The sequence below is a fragment of the Panulirus ornatus genome, chromosome 33 (assembly GCF_036320965.1).
Source record: "Panulirus ornatus isolate Po-2019 chromosome 33, ASM3632096v1, whole genome shotgun sequence".
Classification (NCBI taxonomy): domain Eukaryota; kingdom Metazoa; phylum Arthropoda; class Malacostraca; order Decapoda; family Palinuridae; genus Panulirus; species Panulirus ornatus.
Window position 1 is genome coordinate 4,184,399 of NC_092256.1, and position 21,548 is coordinate 4,205,946.

Genomic DNA, 21,548 nt, shown 5'->3' on the forward strand with positions numbered 1-21,548 from the left:
GACGTGATGTCAGTGGATTGAATCGGGGCATGTGAAGCGTCTGGGGTAAACCATGGAAAGCTGTGTAGGTATGTATATTTTGCGTATGTGGACGTATGTATATACATGTGTATGGGGGTGGGTTGGGCCATTTCTTTCGTCTGTTTCCTTGCGCTACCTCGCAAACGCGGGAGACAGCGACAAAAAAAAAAAAAAAACTAATCCATCTGTTTTTCTAAGTATTTCTGACACACGTTCTTCAAAGCAGACACCTGATCCACATATCCTCTAGCAGTTCTTAAACCACACTGCTCTTCCCCAGTCTGATGCTCCGTACATGCCTTCATCCTCTCAGTCAATACTCTCCTACATGATTTTCCCAGAATACTCAACAAACATATGCCTCTGTAGTTTGAACACTTGCCTTTATCTCCTTTGCCTTTATACAATGGTAGTGTGCATGTATTCTGCTAAACTTTAAGCACATCACCAGGATTCATGCATACATTGAATATCTTTATCAACCAATCAACAACACAGTCACCCCCTTTCTTAATAAATTCAACTGCTGTACCATCCAAACCCGCCACTTTGCCGGCTTTTACCATTCTCCCTGATCCTCTCACTTTGCACACCACCCTAACCAAAACACCCTATATCTGCCACTCTGTGATCAAACACATTCAACAAACCTTGAAAATACTCACTCCATCTCCCCACTGCATCACTACCTCTTATTACTTCCCCCGTTGCCCCCACACTGATGTTCCCGATTATTCTCTTGTCTTTTGCACATTATTCACCTCCTTCCAAAACATATTTTTATTCTCCCTAAAGTTTTATGATACTTTCTCTTCCGAGCTCTCCTATGCCCTCTTTTTCAAAACTTGCACCCTCCTCTTAACTTCTTCTGCTTTCTTTTATACATCTCACAGTCATTTGCACTCTTTCCTTGTAAGTATCATTTAGATGTCTCTCTTTTCTCTTTCACTAACAACTTTACTTCTTCATCCCACCACTAACTACCCTTTCTTATCTACCTACCTCCCACCTTTCTCATGCAACAGGCATCTTTTGCACATGCCATCACTTCTTCCATAAATACGTTCCATTCCTTACCCATTCCCTTCACATCATTTCCTCTCACCTTTTGCCATTCTTTTCTTAATCTCCCATGGTACTTCCTCACACAAGTGTCCTTTCCAAGATCACACTCAATCTCTCTTGGTACTTCCTCACACAAGTGTCTTTTCCAAGGTCACTTACTCTTACCACCCTCTTTTCCCTTATATTCTCTCATTTTTGAAAACCTCAACAGATCTTCACCTTTGCCTCCACAAGGTAGTGATCAGACATCCCTCCAACGGTTCTTCTTGGCACATTAACATCTGAAAGTCTCTCTCTTACACGCATATCAATTAATGTGTAATTCTATAATGCCCTTTGACCATCTCTCCTACTCACTTACGTATACTTATGTATATCTTTTTTTTTAAACCAGTTATTCCCACTCACCAGTATTTTTCAGCACACAAATCCACAAGCTCTTCATGACTTCAGTTTGCACCATATACACCAATTATACCCTCATATGTCAGTATTCACCTTCGCATTTAAATTACCCATCACTAATATGTGGTCTCGTGCATCAAAGCTGCTGACACACTCACTCAGCTGCTCCCAAAATACTTGCCTCATGATCTTTCTTCTCATGACCAGGTGCATAAGCACCAATAATCATCCATCTCACTCCATCCACTTTCAGTTTTACCCACATCAATGTGGAATTTAATTTTGTATACTCTGTCACACACTCCCACAACCCCCGCTTCAGGAATAGTGCTACTCTTTCCTTATCTCTTGTCCTTTCACCAACCCCTGACTTTACTCGTAAGACTTCTGAACCATTATTCCCCTTTACCCATGAGTTTTTTCTTTCAGAGTCGAAACGTCCAGGTTTCTCGTCAAACATACTACCAATCTATCCTTGCTTCTCATCTTGTTATATCCACACACATTCAGACACCCCACTCTGAGCCTTTTTTCGAGGTGGCTGAGCACTCCTTGCTTGACTCCTTCTGTTTTCTCTTTTAGAAATTGAATTGAAGTACAAGGAAGGCAGGGTTTCCATCCTTCCTCTCCCTATAATCGTCCTCTACAACACGTGGGGAATGCTTAGGGAGTATTCTTTCTTCCCCTAATTGTACTTGCTCTAATTTTTCCTCATCTTTTATTATAGTTTGGGGACCAAAACTGGACTGCATATTCAAGTTGTGGTCTTACTAGAGAATTGTAAAGTGTGAGAATTGTTTCTGGTGTGTTATAATTGTGCTCCTGGCTACGAAACCTAATATTTGATTACCTTTTTTACTTGCAGGTTGACACTTTAGGATATTTAAAGTTGTTGCTAATGACAACTTCATTTACTTTAGTTAGAGAGTTTCTGAATAGTTTGTAATCCTTACGTATATTCTTGTCTCCAAAGTGCATAACTTTGCATGTGTCTAAAGTAAACTTCATTTGCCATCTGTCTGACCACTCTACTAGTATGTTATGATCTCTTTGAATAATTTTGGAGTCCAACCTGTTTACAGCTCTATCTCCTAGTTTCGTATCATCAGCAAATTTGGAGATCTTAGAGATGAGACAGAGTTCTAGTTCATTAATGAATATTATGAAAAGAATTGGGCCTAGGACCAATCCCTATGGCACACCACTTGTTACATGTAGCCAATTTGAGGCTTTGCTGTTTAATACTACACTTTGCTTTCTTTCAGTAAGCCAGTCTCTGAACCATGTACAGAGTTCTTCACTGATTGCATGTGCTTTGAATTTATGTAAAAGTCTCTTATGAGGTAAAGCCTTTTGAAAACCTAGATATACTACATCAGACGGTAATTTTTTTGTCCCAAATCTGATAAATAACATTAAAGATTTCCAGCAGATTCATCAGGCAGGATCATCTGTATCAGAAACTGTGTTGGTTGTCTGATATTATTATGTGTTCTAGAAACATGACAGTTTTATCTTATTATTTTTCCATCATTTTACCCAACACTTACGTAGGGCTAATTTGGCAGTAGTTCAAGGCACACTTTTTGTCTCCTTTTTACATATAGGAGTAACATTTGCCAGTTTCCAGTCAGTTGGGACTTGACCATTCGAGAGAGATTTGTTGAATATTTTTGTTGTGGGGTATATCAGCTGTCTCCTTACTTCCGTTAAGAATCTCAGAGCTAAGTTACTTGGGCTGTTGGATTTGTTAGGATTTAACTGATCCAGGTATTTATGTACTTCAGAGTTCTTTATTTCTGTAACCTTCAAATTTTCTTCAGATCCTTGAAACATTTTCATTGGTTGCAGTATTCAAGATGTCCCAAATCTGATAAATAACATTAAAGATTTCCAGTAGATTCATCAGACAGGATCATCTGTATCAGAAACTGTGTTGGTTGTCTGATATTATTATGTGTTCTAGAAACGTGACAGTTTTATCTTATTATTTTTCCATCATTTTACCCAACACTTACGTAGGGCTGATTTGGCAGTAGTTCAAGGCACACTTTTTGTCTCCTTTTTACACATAGGAGTAACATTTGCCAGTTTCCAGTCTGTTGGGACTTGACCATTCGAGAGAGATTTGTTGAATATTTTTGTTGTGGGGTATATCAGCTGTCTCCTTACTTCCTTTAAGAATCTCAGAGCTAAGTTACTTGGGCTGTTGGATTTGTTAGGATTTAACTGATCCAGGTATTTATGTACTTCAGAGTTCTTTATTTCTCTAACCTTCAAATTTTCTTCAGATCCTTGAAACATTTTCATTGGTTGCAGTATTCAAGATGTTTCTTCAATTGTGAATATGGAGTTAAAAGAATAATTTAGTATTGTAGCCATTTCCTTATCGTCATTAGTTAGTGTGTCATGTTCGTTTTGTAATGGTCCAATTCTTTCTTTTACTATGTTTTGTCATATTTTCAAAGAATTCCATAGGATTACTCTTAACTTTCAAGGGTATTTTTTTGTTGCATTTACCCTGTCTCATGACCTTCCTGCACTCTTTTTGGATTTTGATTAATTCCTGGCAATTTTCATTGGTTCCCAATGATTTAAATTTCTTATATGTTTTTTTCTTCTGGTGAATTATTCCTTCTATTCTCTGTTCATCTTTCTGATTCATGGAATATGTTTATTTTCAATCTTGAGTAGTTGTTTGTGAATTCCACATTTCCTCTACTGTGTAAATGTCGAGAAGTTTTGTCCAGTTGGTACTGCGAATTTCTTGTCTAATGTTTTCAAAATTTGCTCACATGTAATCTGGGATCAAGAATTTGTTGTCATTTATTTCATTATCTAAATTTATCTCTAATTTGATCAAACTGTGATTGCTGTTTGACAAACTCTCGCCTACTTCGCAAGAGTTGATTAAGTTTGTGTCACGGGTGAGGACAAGATCAAGAATGTTTTTGCCTCTAGTTGGTTTTTTAATTAAATTATAGAAAAGCGTCTTCAATCAGTTCTGTTGGTCTTGTTCCCTCTCCGTTGCCTGTTAACGTTTGGACTGTTGAAGCCTCCTACTATTATCAATTTATGTTTGGACTGTTGAAGCCTCCTACTATTATAACTTCTTTACTGTGTATTATAGTTTTGATTTCATTGTATGATATCATTGTCTTTTTGCTTTTGCTTTGGAGGTCTGTAAATAATGCCGAAATGTAGTTTACTTTTGAACTTGGTAATGTCAATATAAAGAGGGTCATAAGTGTGTGTGTGTCTACTTTGCTTATCTTATAGCACTTAGATTGTTATCAAATTGATCAAAACCCCACCATCTACCCTGTGCAAGTGGTCCTTTGTAAATAGTTTGTATCCGGGTATTGCTAACTCGGCGATTAAGTGTTTATTCTCAGAGTTTATCCACGTTTCTGAGATTGCAGTAATGTTCGATTTTTCAGTAACTGCCTAGGATATAAATTCACATTTTGTAATTATGCTCTGGGCATTTTGCATTTTTTGTATATCAAACTTATTTTCTGAGTTGATTTTTGGACTGAATTTGCCTTTTTTGCTGTATGTATGTGTGTTTGTATTATCGCTGTTAATGACTGCATGTGCAGCAGTAGGAGAGATATGGTTTTCCATCTGATTTGGGTTTGCTACCTTACTCTGACTCTCCCCGCTCTGGAATCTACCAGAATTGTTCATAAAAGTTGTTTATTTGTATTTATTTAGATGTAATTCAGGACAATGCCCTTAGGATAATTTTTAATGCACCTTGGTGCAGGGTTGCCAAAAGGCAAAATGATTGTCTGCTATAAGGACCAAATAAGAACAGAAAACTTTGAGGATGCTGTCCACATTAAGGAATTATACGCTTTATATGTTTGTTGAGTATTCCTGGTAAATTATATGGGAGGGTATTGATTGAGAGGGTAAAGGCATGTACAGAGCATCAGATTGGGGAAGAGCAGTGTGGTTTCAGAAGTGGTAGAGGATGTGTGGATCAGGTGTTTGCTTTGAAGAATGTATGTGAGAAATACTTAGAAAAGCAAATGGATTTGTATGTAGCATTTATGGATCTGGAGAAGGCATATGATAGAGTTGATAGAGATGCTCTATGGAAGGTACTAAGAGTATATGGTGTAGGAGGCAAGTTATTAGAAGCAGTGAAAAGTTTTTATCAAGGATGTAAGGCATGTGTACGTGTAGGAAGAGAGGAAAGAGATTGGTTCTCAGTGAATGTAGGTTTGTGGCAGGGGTGTGTGATGTCTCCATGGTTGTTTAATTTGTTTATGGATGGGGTTGTTAGGGAGGTGAAAGCAAGAGTTTTGGAAAGAGGGGCAAGTATGCAGTCTGTTGGGGATGAGAGAGCTTAGGAAGTGAGTCAGTTGTTGTTCGCTGATGATACAGCGCTGGTGGCTGATTCATGTGAGAAACTGCAGAAGCTGGTGACTGAGTTTGGTAAAGTGTGTGAAAGAAGAAAGTTAAGAGTAAATGTGAATAAGAGCAAGGTTATTAGGTACAGTAGGGTTGTGGGTCAAGTCAATTGGGAGGTAAGTTTGAATGGAGAAAAACTGGAGGAAGTAAAGTGTTCTAGATATCTGGGAGTGGATCTGGCAGCGGATGGAACCATGGAAGCGTAAGTGAATCATAGGGTGGGGGAGGGGGCGAAAATCCTGGGAGCCTTGAAGAATGTGTGGAAGTCGAGAACTTGATCTCGGAAAGCAAAAATGGGTATGTTTGAAGGAATAGTGGTTCCAACAATGTTGTATAGTTGCGAGGCGTGGGCTATGGATAGAGTTGTGCGCAGGAGGGTGGATGTGGTGGAAATGAGATGTTCGAGGACAATATGTGGTGTGAGGTGGTTTGATCGAGTAAGTAATGTAAGGGTAAGAAAGATGTGTGGAAATAAAAAGAGCGTGGTTGAGAGAGCAGAAGAGGGTGTTTTGAAATGGTTTGGGCACATGGAGAGAATGAGTGAGGAAAGATTGACAAAGAGGATATATGTGTCAGAGGTGGAGGGAACAAGGAGAAGTGGGAGACCAAATTGGAGGTGGAAATATGAAGTGAAAAAGATTTTGAGTGATCGGGGCCTGAACATGCAGGAGGGTGAAAGGCGGGCAAGGAATAGAGTGAATTGGATCGATGTGGTATACCGGGGTTGACGTGCTGTCAGTGGATTGAATCAGGGCATGTGAAGCGTCTGGGGTAAACCATGGAAAGTTGTGTGGGGCCTGGATGTGGAAAGGGAGCTGTGGTTTCGGGCATTATTGCATGACAGCTAGAGACTGAGTGTGAACGAATGGGGCCTTTGTTTTTTCTAGCGCTACCTCGCACACATGAGGGGGGAGGGGGATGTTATTCCATGTGTGGTGAGGTGGCGATGGGAATGAATAAAGGCAGACAGTGTGAATTGTGTGTATGTGTATATATGTATATGTGTGTGTATGTATATGTGTACATTGAGATGTATGGGTATGTATATTTGCGTGTGTGGACGTGTATGTATATACATGTATATTGGGTTGGGTTGGGCCATTTCTTTCTTCTGCTTCCTTGCGCTACCTCGCAAACATGGTAGACAGCGACAAAGCAAAATGATAATAATAATAATGTCTAAACTATTTGTTATGTATATTTTTTTGTGTGCATGTACCTAGAAAAATGTAATTAGAAAAATGTTGTTCAATGTAACCTCCAGTGCTTACCCACACTCCACATCAGTGATTTGTGGTCTGCCTGCCATTTGTATATCTCACTCTTTCCTTCCATTTTTCAACTTTTCCATTCTGCTCTCCCAATTCTTCTGTTCTTCACAGTCTTCACTTATTCTTTGATTATGATAATGATGATACTCCACTTTTAGTAACACAAGAAATCAAAACCAGGTCAAGGAAGGCATGAAATCCTGTTTTACATCATTAGTATACATTGGTAAGTGTTACTGAATGTGCTTTTAACTACAGGTACTCCACTGATTTTCTGGTACTCTTGGTTCCAATGCCTTGCCACATTAGCCATTTTACCGGACCTAGTGTGGTCATCTAATAATAATTCATCAACACACCTCTAACCTACTAAAGTTATATCTCCCATGTGTCTGAAGTATACCATGGACTGCTAGAAATTTAAATTAAACAAATATTAAATGTAAATTAAATAAATAAATAAATGAAATACATTATACATCTGCTCAGGACTGAGGTGCTCATCAGCTATGAGTTTTGTAAATTGGTCCACATACTCGGTAGCTCCTTCGTGGTTTGCAGACTGCTTTTCTCGGCACACTTTATTCCTGGAAAGTCCATGACGCTTCGTGAATCTTTGAAGCTATCCTTCACTATATTTACGCTCATGTTGTAATTTAAGTTCTGTATGGAACAACTTATCCTGGTTCATTATCATGCAACCTAACAAGTTCACTCCCTCACTCCGACGCTGTTGAAACCATTTCATCATCACTCGATCATGCTCAGTGCTCTTACCATCTTTCATAGTTTTTCTAATCGCCATCTGCTTCTTGGAATCGCTGTCTGCATAGAATTTTAATATTTTCTCCCTTTGCTTCTTTGTATCATAAACAGTTGACGAACCAGTACTGTAGATGTCACACAGTTTATGCACCGAAACACCACAGTCCATTTTTTCAACAGTTCTACTTTATCTTGGATCAGTATGGACTGGTGTTTATGTTTGACACCACAAATGACACTCATATGTCTTAGAAGACTTAGCTAGGGTTAAATTTCAGCAAAATAAACTAAGAATGTCACAGAATTGCAGTATCACCACCGACAAGTGCTGTGTACAAAAATGTAAATAAGCGTGCCTTACACACAACGCCATCTGCGGCTGTCCAGTAAACTAGTCTGGTGGCTGCGGTAATTTCAAGTTCCCTCACGTAATTTTGTCCGGACTAAATGAGGTACCGAACCATCAATTGCCGGAAATTCAGGTGGTGTACCTGTATAATGGCTATATTCTTCACTTGTATGACCTGTTTGCTGGAGCATTGGTAAGTGTTTCTTGTATTAGTGGTCTCATCTGGTTTGCTTGCTGAAGAATTAAATGTATCCATGATTTGTATTGGCATAGTTTGTTAAAAATATTTCCATTTCTGTTTCAGAATCTCTGCATCCTTCTCTTCCATGGTATTGCTCAACCTGTGGTACCATGACGGTTGGCAGTTGTTCCTGGATTTTTCTGCAAATAATGGAGGTTAGTATGATGTTTAGAGAGAAAACTGTCATGTGCCACATTGCCCTTTATATTCACTGTCTTTGTGGAAAAGATAGATTACATATACATATCCCCTTCTAATCTGTCATATTATATGTACACAGAGCTACTGCAAGATCCTGATGATATTCAGTAATGAAGGACTCTTTTTGTTTTTTAATAGATTATTGTTAATTTTTCGCAGATTCCTTGTAATGTCATCAAAGAGGAAACTGTACAGTGCATGGTTCGTGGACAGTGACTTCAGTGGATGAAAAAGGTAGATGAGGACTTCCAGAAGTCTTACTGTAGGATTTGCAATGTTGTGCTTGCAGTATAAGTAACATCTTTAAAGCTATACATGTCCTTGAAGCAACAGGCTGTAACATGCTATATCCAGATCATATTCAGGTGGTCATGCAAGCACCTCAGATCCCCACAGTCTAAGCCATGATACTGAGCTTCTCCAAGATCAAGTGACCAAGGTAGCGATAAAACTCACTGCATTTGTAGAGGAACATAATTCATCTTTTAGTTTTATTGATGACAGTCTTTGTTATTAAAGAGATATTTCCAGATTCTAAGCTCAAGAAATACTGCTTAAGACTTTGAAAACAGCAACAAAAAAAAATCAAGAAGCTGGGAGACTTTCATAAGACATCACTTGTTGAGAAGTTAAGAGAAAATTTTTTATTGATAATAGTTGAAATTGCTGATATGAATGGATCTAAAAGTTGTGCAGTTCTCGCTAAGGTGTGAAACTTACCTTTTACATCTAATGAATATGTGTCACCATGATGTAGAGATGGGGCACTCAACAGAAATAATGTATGTGGAAAATTATGATCTGTTTAAAGGAGAACGACATTCACTGAAACAATTTAGTAGCCTTTGCTGGAGATGATGCATGTAATTCTTTTACAAATAGCCTCAAAGTAGAAGTATCTTGAAATGTATGTGCCATTCTGCCCATCTGTGCTCTTCCCAAGCAGCAAAATCATACTGCAACAGTGTAAGGACCTCATCAGGAAAAATTTTATACAATCTTTTCCAATGTGGGAAAACAGATAACATCCATTGTACCAGGTGATGAAAGCAAATTTTTTTTCTACCACTGGACATTTATCTTAGTGTAGCCATCCATGGTCTCCTGCCTTCATCTGAGAAGGGAAATTAAGTGTTGGTGGAGGATTTTGTGAGTCATTGCCATTAATTCTTGGTGGTGGCATGTATGGAAATTAAAAGAAAAAATTTCCCTTTGATAATGAAAATCTTAGACACTCCTCTCTTTTGGTGAACAGCATCCTTATACATGACACAGAGGCTCTAATGCCATCACTAAGTATCTACCACACTGTTTTCTAAGAATATTTTCTGGTAATTTTCAGGATCTGGATGATGACTAGAGATACTTGGATATCACAAACATACCAGAAAGCATAAGATACATGGACAACCAAGAATTCTCTAGACTAAGGAACCGAAAAATGCATTTGGAAATCCTTGTTTTAAGTCAGTTTCACAATTTGCTTTCACTATCTTGCCACTTTCAATTTTAAACAGCCTCAAAAGGACCCAGTGGTCTGTTGCTGTATGAATTCCTTTGTATTCCGTTTTATATACACGTACATACACGCTCATATGTGTGCATATACATACATACATAGCATATACACATATACACACATATATGTACACATACACAGTCATAGCCATATATACACATGTACATATTCATACTTGTTTGCCTTTTTCCCTTTCCAGTGCCACCCCGCCCCACAGGAAACATTATCACCAACCCGTGTCATCGAGGTTATGCCAGGAAAACAGACAAAAAAGGCCACATCCATTCACACTCAGTCTCTAGCTGTAATGTGTAATGCACCAAAACCACAGCTCCCTATCCACATCCAGGCCCCACAGACCTTTCCATGGTTTACCCCAGATGTTTCACATGACCTAGTTCAGTTCATTGAAAGCACGTCAACCCCAGTATACCACATTGTTCCAATTCACTCTATTCCATGCATGCCTCTTACCCTCCTGCCCCAGTCACTCAAGATATTTTTCACTCCATCCTTCCACCTCCAATTTGGTCTCCTGCTTCTCCATGTTCCTGCCACTTCTGACACATATATCCTCTTTATAAACCTTTTCTAACTCATTCTCTCCAATGTCCAAACTATTTCATCAAACCTGCTTCTCCTCTCTCAACCACACTCTTTTTATAATCGCACATCTCTCTAACCCTTTCATTACTTACTCGATCAAACCACCTCACACCACATTTTGTCCTCCAGCATTTCATTTCCAACACTTCCACCCTTCTCTGTACAACCCTCTCTATAGCCCATGCCTTGCAACCTCATAATATAGTTGGAAGTACTATTCCTTCAGACATACCTTTTTTCACTCTTCAAGTTAACTTTCTCTCTTTCCACACATTCTTTGTTGCTCCCAGAACTTTTCCCCCCCCCCCCATGACTCACTTTCACTTCCATCATTCCATTTGCTGCTGAAACCACTCCCAGATATGTAAAACACTTCACTTCCTCCAATTTTTCTTCATTCAGAATCACAATCCAGTTAAATTGTCCTTCGACCCTGCTGAACCTGATAACCGTGCTCTTATTCACATTTACTCTCAACTTTCTCCTTTCACACACTTTTCCATACTCAGTCACCAACTTCTGCAATTTCTCACTCAAATCAGCCACCGAGTGCTGTATCATAGGCTAACAGCATCTGACTCACTTCCCAGGCCTATCTCATCCTCAACAGACTGCATACATGCCCCTTTCTCCAAAACTTGCATTTACCTCCCTAACCTCCTCATCCATAAACAAATTATACAACCATGGGGACATCACACACCCATGTCACAAAATGACTCACTGGAAACCAGTCACTCATCCCTCTTCCTCCTTGCACACATCCCTTACACCCTTGATAAAAACTTCTCCCTGCTTCTAGCAGCTTACCTCCCATACTGTATATTTCTGTCAGCCCTCTCCAGTAAATCCATAAATTATCACATACAAATTCACCTTTTTTCTAAGTATTTCTCACACACATTCTTCAAAGCAAACACCTGGTCCACACATTCTCTACCACTTCTGAAATCACACTACTCCTCCCCAGTTTGATGCTCTGTACTTGCCTTCACCCTCTCAGTGTATACCCTCCCATACAATTATCCAGGAATACTCGACAAACTTATGCCTCTGTAGTTTGAATGCTTACCTCTATCCCCTTTGCATTTGTACAGTGGTACTATACATGCATTCTGCCAATCTTCAGGCACTTCATCATGATCCTTACATACATTGAATATCCTTACCAACCAATCAACAACACAGTCACCACCTTTCTTAATGAATTCAACTGCACTACCATCCAAACCTGCTGCCTTGCCAGATTTCATTTTCCACAAAACTTTCACCACCCCTTTTCTTTTCACCTAACCACTCTCCTTAACTCTCTTATTGCACACCAAATTGACCAAAACACCCTTTATCTGCCACTCATCAAACCCATTTAATAAACCTTCAAAATACCCACTCCATCTCCTCACTTCATCACTACCTGTTATCACTTCCCTTCTTGCCCCCTTCACCCATTTGTTCTCTTGTCTTATGCATGTTATTTACCTCCTTCCAAAACATCTTTTTATTCTCCCTAAAGTTTAATGATACTCTCTCATCCCAATTCTCATTTGCCTTCTTTTTCAACCCTTGCACCTTTCTCTTGACAACCTGCCGCTTTCTTTTATACATCTCCCATTCATTTGCACCCCTTCCTTGCAAGTATTGTTCAAATGCCTCTTTTTTCTCTTTCTCTGACAACTTTACTTCTTTATCCAATCTCTCACTACCCTATCTGATCTTCCCACCTCCCACTTTTCTCATGCCACATGCATCTCTTGCACATGTCATCACTGCTTTCCTAAATACATCCCATTCCTCACCCACTCCCCTCACATCATTCGCTTTCACCTTTGCCATTCTACACTCAGTCTCTCCTAGTACTTCTTCACATAAATCTCCTTTTGAAGCTCACTTACTCTCACCACTCTTCTTTTTTGAATATACAAATCTTCACCTTTGCCTCCACAAGATAGTGATCAGACATCCCACCAGCTGCCCCTCTCAGCACATTAACATCCAAAAGTCTCTCTTTTTACATTCCTGTCAATTGATATGTAATCTAATAATGCCCTTTGACCATCTTTCCTAATCACATACTTATGTATATCTCTCCTCTTAAACCTGGTATTTGCAATCACCAGTCTTTTTACAGCGCATAAATCCATAAGCTCTTCATCATCTCCATTCACAGCACTGAATACCCCACGTACTCCAGTTATACCCTCAACTGCCACATTCCTCACCTTCGCATTTAAATCACCTATCGCTAATACCTGGCCTTCTGCACCAGAACTGCTGACACACTCACTCAGCTGCTTCCAAAACACTTGCCTCTCAAGATCTTTTTTCTCATGACCAGGTGCATAAGCACCAATAATCACCCATCTCCCTATATCCACATTCAGTTTTACCTCCATCTGTCTAGAATTTATTTCCTTACACTCTATTACACAATCCCACAACATCTGCTGTAGAGTAGTGCTACTCCTTCCTTAGCTCCTGTCCTCTCACCAACCCCTGACTTTACTCCCAAGACTTTTCTAAGCCATTCTTTCCCTTTACCCTTGAGGTTTGTTTCACTCAGAGCCAGAACATCCAGGTAATGTTGCCAGCATTTGATATATTACCAATGTGAGGCTAGACCAATGGGTTTCACACAAAAAGTGATGACTCTTTTTTACTGTTTGCTTATTACATCTGTAACTTAATTCTTTTTATCATGGTTTGAATAGATAATGCTTTTAAGTGATAAATGTACATGACCTATTTGGGGCTGGATTTTATCATTACTCATGAAACAATAGACCATGAACACTTGAATTTTAGCCCAAGTTCATTTTAAGAGAATGTGTGGACTTTGTTTTGAGGAGTGGATTGGCAATCCTTCCTTGGTCAAGGAACTAGCGAATATGGTTAGTAAGGAATGCAATATTAGGATGTGAATTTCTAAGAGAAAAGTGGTGTAATGATGCTGTGTTTGAAGGATTGATTAGTGAGCTTGACATGGGCAGATCGAAGGAGAAATGGACCAAGATTGTTGCAGCCCTCGTGTGAGAATTTGATATTTTTTGAAGAAGAAATAACCAGAAATATTGACTGTGATGAAGAAAGTACTATCAATGATCTAAACATTGAATAAGTTGTATTACCAGATAGGAGAGTGAATGTTAAGTGAATGGAGGCAGAGGCTCTTGTGCTTGAAAGGATTCATGCAATCAGAAACAGTATGATGTGTTATTCTGTGCTGATGGAAGTGTCTAAGCTGAAGAGAATGGAATGGAACTTTTGACTTGGACAAAAGGTTCTTGAAATGATACTTTTGATAGACTGAGTGATGGAATGTCTTCAACACAAGCAGAACTAATTGCTGTTAGTGATGTCCAAAAAGATGAGAAAGAGATGAACCCTTAAGATAATTTTTTGATAATATGTGCCTCTAAATATTCTCCTGACAAAATGAGATCATGTTTTAGATGGAGATGTACTAAGAAAATAGATTTGACATAGAGAAGAAATGTGAAAATCCCTTGGGTATTTCCACATATTGAACTTATTGCAATTGAATTGGCTGATACTATTGATGAAGAGAAATGTAGGAGGATTGAGATAGATTTTCCTAAGCATAATCATGCAGGACAAGTAAAGAACATTATCGAAAGAAAACTAAAGAAAACAATAGGAGTATAGAGTGGTATGTTGAATTATGTATGGGGTCATAGGATGTTTACAAATGGAAAGAATAAGTGTAGGATTTAACTGATTATTTTAGGTTATTATTTTGACTAGAATGTGGAAGTGAATTGGAAATATGGAATACGGTACATTTCAAGGATGATGATGTAAGATGTGATTTGCAGAAGAGGGTACATTCATTTATTATATTCAAGAATGTAAAAAATTTTAGGTTTTGAATAAGATGTGCAGGAGAAATATGTGGCATGTGGATGTGTGAAAAAGGTTAATAAGTGGTGAGATGAGGAGTTAAGTTGTTAGTGAGAGAGAAAAGAGAGATGTATAGGCGTTACCTGTAGGAAAGGAGTGTAAGACTGGGAAGTGCACAAGAAGAATCAGCAGGTCAAGAGAAATGTACAGGGGCTGAAGTAGAGGGCAAGTGAGAGTTTAGGTATAAGAATATCGGCAAACTTCAGAGAGAATTGTAGAATACTTTTAGAAGGAGGTTGATTGTGTGGGGAAAATAAGAGAACAAATGGGAGCATCACTGAAGGGAGCAAAGGGGAAAGTGGTAATGGACAAAGAAAAGAAGTTGAGATGGAAAGATTATACTGAAGGAGCATTAAGTGTGATGGATGACAAGTGGCAAATTGGGATATGGATGTTTGTAAAGTGAGAGAGTGGTTTGGAGAAAAGGGAAGAGGTGGTGAAATCCTTGTGTAAGATGAAGTGTGGGAGAGTGGCTTCAGTGGATAGGGATTGCTGCCGAATTTCCCAAGAAAAGGGGTGAGAGCATTGATTACTTAACTTGTTAATTAGGATTTTCAGTTTATATATAGCTCAGGGTGAGGTGAGGATTGGCTGAATGCCCGTATGGTGTCACTGTATAGAGGAAAGGAGAAAAAAAGAGTGCCACTGTATAGGGGAAAGGGGAACAAAAGAGAATGTATTAATTAGAAAGATATAACTTTGATGAGAATACCTGAAATAAGAGAGTGGTGATTGAGAGGATGGTGGCATGCACACAGCATCAAATTGGGTAGGAAAATGTTGTGTAGAAAAGATTGAATATAGAAAAAGGTATGTATGGAAGATATCTGGATCTGGAGAAGTTCTGTGATAGAATGCTTTATGGAAGATGTTATCAATGTATGGTATGGGAGGAATGTTACAAGAAGCATTGAGGAATTCCTGTCAAGAGAGGAAGGCATGAGCAAGTAGGAAGAGTGAAGGGTGAGTGGTTCCAGGTGAAGGTGAGTCTGTGGCAATGGTGCGTGATGCCACCTTGGCTATTTATTCTGTTTATGGGTGGGTTAGTTTGGGAGGTCAGTGTGGGGGTCTTGAAGAGAGGGGCAGGTTTGCAGCTGGTTGGGACTAGGAGGCATGGAAGTTTAGTCAGTTACTGTCTGCTGAATACATGGCAAATGTGGCAGATGTGAATGAGAAACTGCACAAGTTGGTGTTTGAATCAGTGTAAAAAGAAGTAAGGTTATAATGTTTAGCAGGGATAGACACAGTTGGCTGGAGTGTGTATGAATGCAGAGAACTTGAAGGTAATGGAATATTTCAGATACCTGGGAGAGGACATGGCAGCAAATTGAACCAATGAAGCTGAAGTTGTCCATAGGGTGGATGAGGAGGCTAGGGTGCTTGGTGCAATGAGGAGAGTGTAGAAAGAGAGTTAACAGTTCATGAGGGCAAAGATAAGTATGTTATCTTAGTTTTGATTGTGTATGGATGTGAGGTGTGGGCTGTAAATGAGAAAGTATGGAAGAGGATAATGAAAAGGCATTAAATTGGGCGAATGTGTTGGAAATTATGCTTAAGGACAGTATATGGTGTGATAAGGAGGGTTGATTGAGCAAGAAATGAAAGGGTAATAGAGAGGCGTGGTAGTAATGAGATTGTTGATGAGGAAACTGAGGAGGATGTGCTGAGCTGGTTTAGACATTTGGAGAGGATGATGTATGTATCAGAAGTGGACAGGACAAGGAAAAGGGGCAAACCAATTGGAGATGAAAGGATGGAGAGAAAAATGTTTTGAGGAGTGCGATATAGAGAGGGCACTGGGCTGAACCAGTGCTTACGAAGTGATCTGGGGAAACTACAGAAAGGTCTGTGGGGCTTCATTGTACATAGGGAGCTCTGGTTTTGGTTCATTATACTTGACAGCTAGAGTGGATTTCAGCTATTCTCTGTCTGTTGCTGGCACTACCTTGCCATGCAGGAAAGGACAAATAAACATGAAAAAAATAGATAGTGCCATAAGATTAATAGAATGGATTAATGAAGTTGCTAAATTTTGGAAATGATGTATACATGAAATTATGTGAGGCCTCCTTGTGCAAAACCTGTCGAGCCTGGTAATATTGTAATGCAGGTGCATTTTCAAATTATGGGTGAGGCCCCTTTTTTCTAGCAAATAACATTTTTGAATTGAACTGAAATAAATAGGCTTTCTGGCCATATTTAAATGTTCCTCCAGTTTATACTCTTTGGGTAAAGGAGAGAGGTGATTTTTTTTTTCATAGAAATTTACTGTTTTAAGTGAGGATTGGAGAGTGATATCGTCATTGGCATTACCAAGGTGTGAGGGGGTTAGAGGAAGACACACCATACCATCACAAAGTTTATATGAACCAGTGCTTGGTAAGAGTGATCATGAGATGATGAGGATGGAGTATGGTAAAGAGACTTGTTTCAGTGGTAACCCAAGGGAAATAAAAGAGAAACAAGGATAATCATAAGAAAATGTTTGAGTTACTAAATAGTATAAACTGGAAAAGATTTTTGAATGATAATGATGGTAAGTGTGGATATAGCATCTCATAGTTTGTGTCTGCATAGTGAAAACATGAGGAAATCTAGATAAAAGATAACATGAAAATGTTAATACACAGTTACCTGCATAAACAAATGATTGTCATTCATGGTACATTATTGTACATTATATATTTCTTATTCATTTATTAGTAAAGATATGTTACTGTAATAAAGTGTTTATTGATAACTGTAACCCCAAATATAATGCTTTATGTGTCTCATAGGTAAAGAAACATTATCAGAAATGCACTCCATTTATGCAATGGTACAATGACTCCAGAAATAAATGTATCACTTAGCGCTCTATTTTCCAGGAACATATTTGGAGCTTTAATCAAGGTATTGGTGTTCTTTATTTATAATTCACTATTTATATGCAGTATCAATTATAACTGATCATTCATTATTCAGCGATGAAGATGAGTATGTTGTTAATATGGTGGGTTGATGTGTATCTTTCAGTCTTTTCACTTTTTTATATTTATTTGGTACAGTAGGGTTGAGGGTCAAGTCAATTGGGAGGTAAGTTTGAATGGAGAAAAACTGGAGGAAGTAAAGTGTTTTAGATATCTGGGAGTGGATCTGGCAGCGGATGGAACCATGGAAGCGGAAGTGGATCATAGGGTGGGGGAGGGGGCGAAAATCCTGGGAGCCTTGGAAGAATGTGTGGAAGTCTAGAACATTATCTCGGAAAGCAAAAATGGGTATGTTTGAAGGAATAGTGGTTCCAACAATGTTGTATGGTCGCGAGGCGTGGGCTATGGATAGAGTTGTGCGCAGGAGGATGGATGTGCTGGAAATGAGATGTTTGAGGACAATGTGTGGTGTGAGGTGGTTTGATCAAGTAACGTAAGGGTAAGAGAGATGTGTGGAAATAAAAAGAGCTTGGTTGAGAGAGCAGAAGAGGGTGTTTTGAAATGGTTTGGGCACATGGAGAGAATGAGTGAGGAAAGATTGACCAAGAAGATGTATGTGTCGGAGGTGGAGGGAACGAGAAGTGGGAGACCAAATTGGAGGTGGAAAGATGGAGTGAAAAAGATTTTGTGTGATCGGGGCCTGAACATGCAGGAGGGTGAAAGGAGGGCAAGGAATACAGTGAATTGGATCGATGTGGTATACCGGGGTTGACGTGCTGTCAGTGGATTGAATCAGGGCATGTGAAGCGTCTGGGGTAAACCATGGAAAGTTGTGTAGGTATGTATATTTGCGTGGGTGGACGTATGTATATACATGTGTATGGGGGTGGGTTGGGCCATTTCTTTCGTCTGTTTCCTTGCACTACCTCTCAAACGCGGGAGACAGCGGCAAAAAAAAAAAAAAAAAAGAATCACTCAGTGGCAGTCATATCAGTAATAAGGGTTAACTGAGATCCACACAGGCCAAAACTGGTGGAATCCTTCAGTTTTATTAAAGTGATAGGATTTTAAGAATTATACAGAAAAGCAAACAACAACAACAGACCATGAGGTCCTTTCAAAGTTTTTGTGTTGAAGTTTGAAGTAGAAAAGCAAATAGATGACTTAATTAAAAAAAATTGTGAATTTGATGTCTGTGGAGCTGCAAATGGTGTCATTTGATGACTTGATGCAAAATATATATTATGTACAGGTGAGAGCAAAGGATGTAAGGGGAGTAGGGGAGGAATGGGTTGTATTTAGGGAAGCAGTGATGGATTGTGCAAAAGATGCTTGTGGCATGAGAAGCGTTGGAGGTGGGCAGATTAGAAAGGGTAGTGAATGGTGGGATGAAGAAGTACGATTTAGTGAAAGAGAAGAGAGAGGCATTTGGATGATTTTTGCAGGGAAATAATGCAAGTGATTGGGAGATGTATAAAAGAAAGAGGCAGGAGGTCATGAGAAAGGTGCAAGAGGTGAAAAAGAGGGCAGATGAGAGTTGGGGTGAGAGAGTATCATTAAATTTTAGGGAGAATAAGAGATGTTTTGAAAGGAGGTAAATAAAGTGTTTAAGACAAGGGAACAAATGGGAACATCAGTGAAGGGGGCAAATGGGGAGGTAATAGCAAGTAGTGGTGAATGTGAGGAGGTGGAATGAGTATTTTGAAGGTTTGTTGAATGTGTTAGATGATAGAGTGGCAGATATAGGGTGTTTTGGTTGAGATGGTGTGCAAAGTGAGAGGGTCAGGGAGGAAGGATTTGGTAAACAGAGAAGTGGAAGTGAAGTCTTTGCAGAAGATGAAAGCCGGCAAGGCGGCGGGTTTGGATGGTATTGCAGTGGAATTTATTAAAAAAGGCGGTGACTGTGTTGTTTACTGGTTGGTGAGGATATTCAATGTATGTATGGCTCATGGTGAATTACCTGAGGATTGGCAGAATGCTTGCATAGTACCACCGTACAAAGGCAAAGGGGATAAAGGTGAGTGTTCAAATTAGAGGTATAAGTTTGTTGAGTATTCCTGGGAAATTGTATGGTAGGGTATTGATTGAGAGGGTGAAGACATGTACAGAACATCAGATTGGGGAAGAGCAGTGTGGTTTCAGAAGTGGTAGAGGTGTTTGCTTTGAAGAATGTATGTGAGAAATACTTGTAAAAACAAATGGATTTGTATGTAGCATTTATGGATTTGGAGAAGGCATATGATAGAGTTGATTGAGATGCTCTGTGGAAGGTATTAAGAATATATGGTATGGGAGGCAAGTTGCTGGAAGCAGTGAAAAGTTTTTATCAAGGATGTAAGGCACATGTATGAGTAGGAAGAGAGGAAAGTGATTGGTTCTCAGTGAATGTCGGCTTGCGGCAGGGGTGCATGATGTCTCCATGGTTGTTTAATTTGTTTATGGATGGGGTTGCTAGGGAGGTGAATGCAAGAGTTTGGGAGAGAGGGGTAAGTATGCAGTCTGTTGTGGATTAGAGTGCTTTGGAAGTGAATCAGTTGTTGTTCGCTGGTGGCTGATTCGGCTGAGAAAGTGCAGAAGCTGGTGACTGAGTTTGGTAAAGTGTGTGAAAGAAGAAAGCTGAGAGTAAATGTGAATAAGAGCAAGGTTATTAGGTACAGTAGGGTTGAGGGACAAGTCAGTTGGGAGGTAAGTTTGAATGGAGAAAAACTGGAGGAAGTGAAGTGTTTTAGATATCTGGGAGTGGATTTGGCAGTGGATGGAATCATGGAAGCAGAAGAGAGTCACAGGGTGAGGGAGGGGGCGAATGTTCTGGGAGTGTTGAAAATGTGTGGAAGGTGAGAACATTATCTTTGAAAGCAAAAATGGGTATGTTTGAAGGAATAGTGGTTCTAGCAAGATTATATGGTTGCAAGGCATGGGTTATAGCTAGGGTTGTGTGGAGGAGGGTGGATGTGTTGGAAATGAGATGTTTGAGGACAATATGTGGTGTGAGGTGGTTTGATTGAGTAAGTAATGAAAGGGTAAGAGGGATGTGTGGTAATAGAATGAGCGTGGTTGAGAGAGCAGAAGAGGGTGTATTGAAATGGTTTGGTCACATGGAGAGAATGAGTGAGGAAAGATTGACAAAGAGGACATATGTGTCAGAGATGGAGGGAACGAGGAGAAGTGGGAGATCAGACTGGAGGTGGAAGGATGGAGTGAAAAGATTTTTAGCGATTGGGGCCTGAACATGCAGGAGGGTGAAAGGCGTGCAAGGAATGGAGTGAATTGGAACGATGTGGTATACCAGGGTTGACATGCTGTAAACGTGAAGCATCCGGGGTAAACCATGGAAAGTTTTGTGGGGCCTGAATGTGTAAAAGGAGCTGTGGTTTTGGTGCATTATACATGACAGCTAGAGACTTAGTGTGAACGAATGTGGCCTTTGTCATTTTTTCCTAGCACTACCTCGCGCGTGTGTGGGGGAGGTGGTTGTCATTTCATGTGTGGCAGGGTGGCGACGGGAATGAATAAAGGCAGCAAGTATGAATTATATATATGTGTATATATATGTACATGTCTGTGTATGTATATGTATGTATACGTTGAAATGTATAGGTATGTATATGTGCATGTGTGAACGTGTATGTATATACATGTGTATGTGGGTGGGTAGGGTCTGTTTCCTTGCAGCTACTTTGCTAATGTGGGAAATAGCAACAGAGTATAGCAAATGAAAATATGCAGATACACCACCGATTTTCTGGCACTCTTGGTTCCAAAGCCTTTCCACATTTTCCATTTTACTGGACCAACTGTGGTCACGTAATGATAATTCATCAACACACCTCTAACCCACTAATTATATATCTCCCAT

General features: G+C 39.5%; 1 protein-coding gene across 7 annotated transcripts in view; it reads left to right on the forward strand.

Annotated features, from left to right (window-relative positions):
- LOC139759413 (uncharacterized) overlaps window positions 1–21,548 on the forward strand; it is a 115,781-nt gene that overhangs the window by 35,656 nt on the left and 58,577 nt on the right. For 3 of the 7 annotated variants that reach the window (XM_071681501.1, XM_071681498.1, XM_071681503.1), the window contains exons 2-3: window positions 8,603–8,694; window positions 8,900–8,974. The gene's annotated coding sequence lies outside the window, so the exon portion shown is untranslated. Of the gene's footprint in view, window positions 1–7,389; window positions 7,411–8,602; window positions 8,695–8,899; window positions 8,975–21,548 lie in introns of those variants that run through there. The other 4 variants (XM_071681502.1, XM_071681499.1, XM_071681505.1 and 1 more) reach the window with 2 other exon arrangements.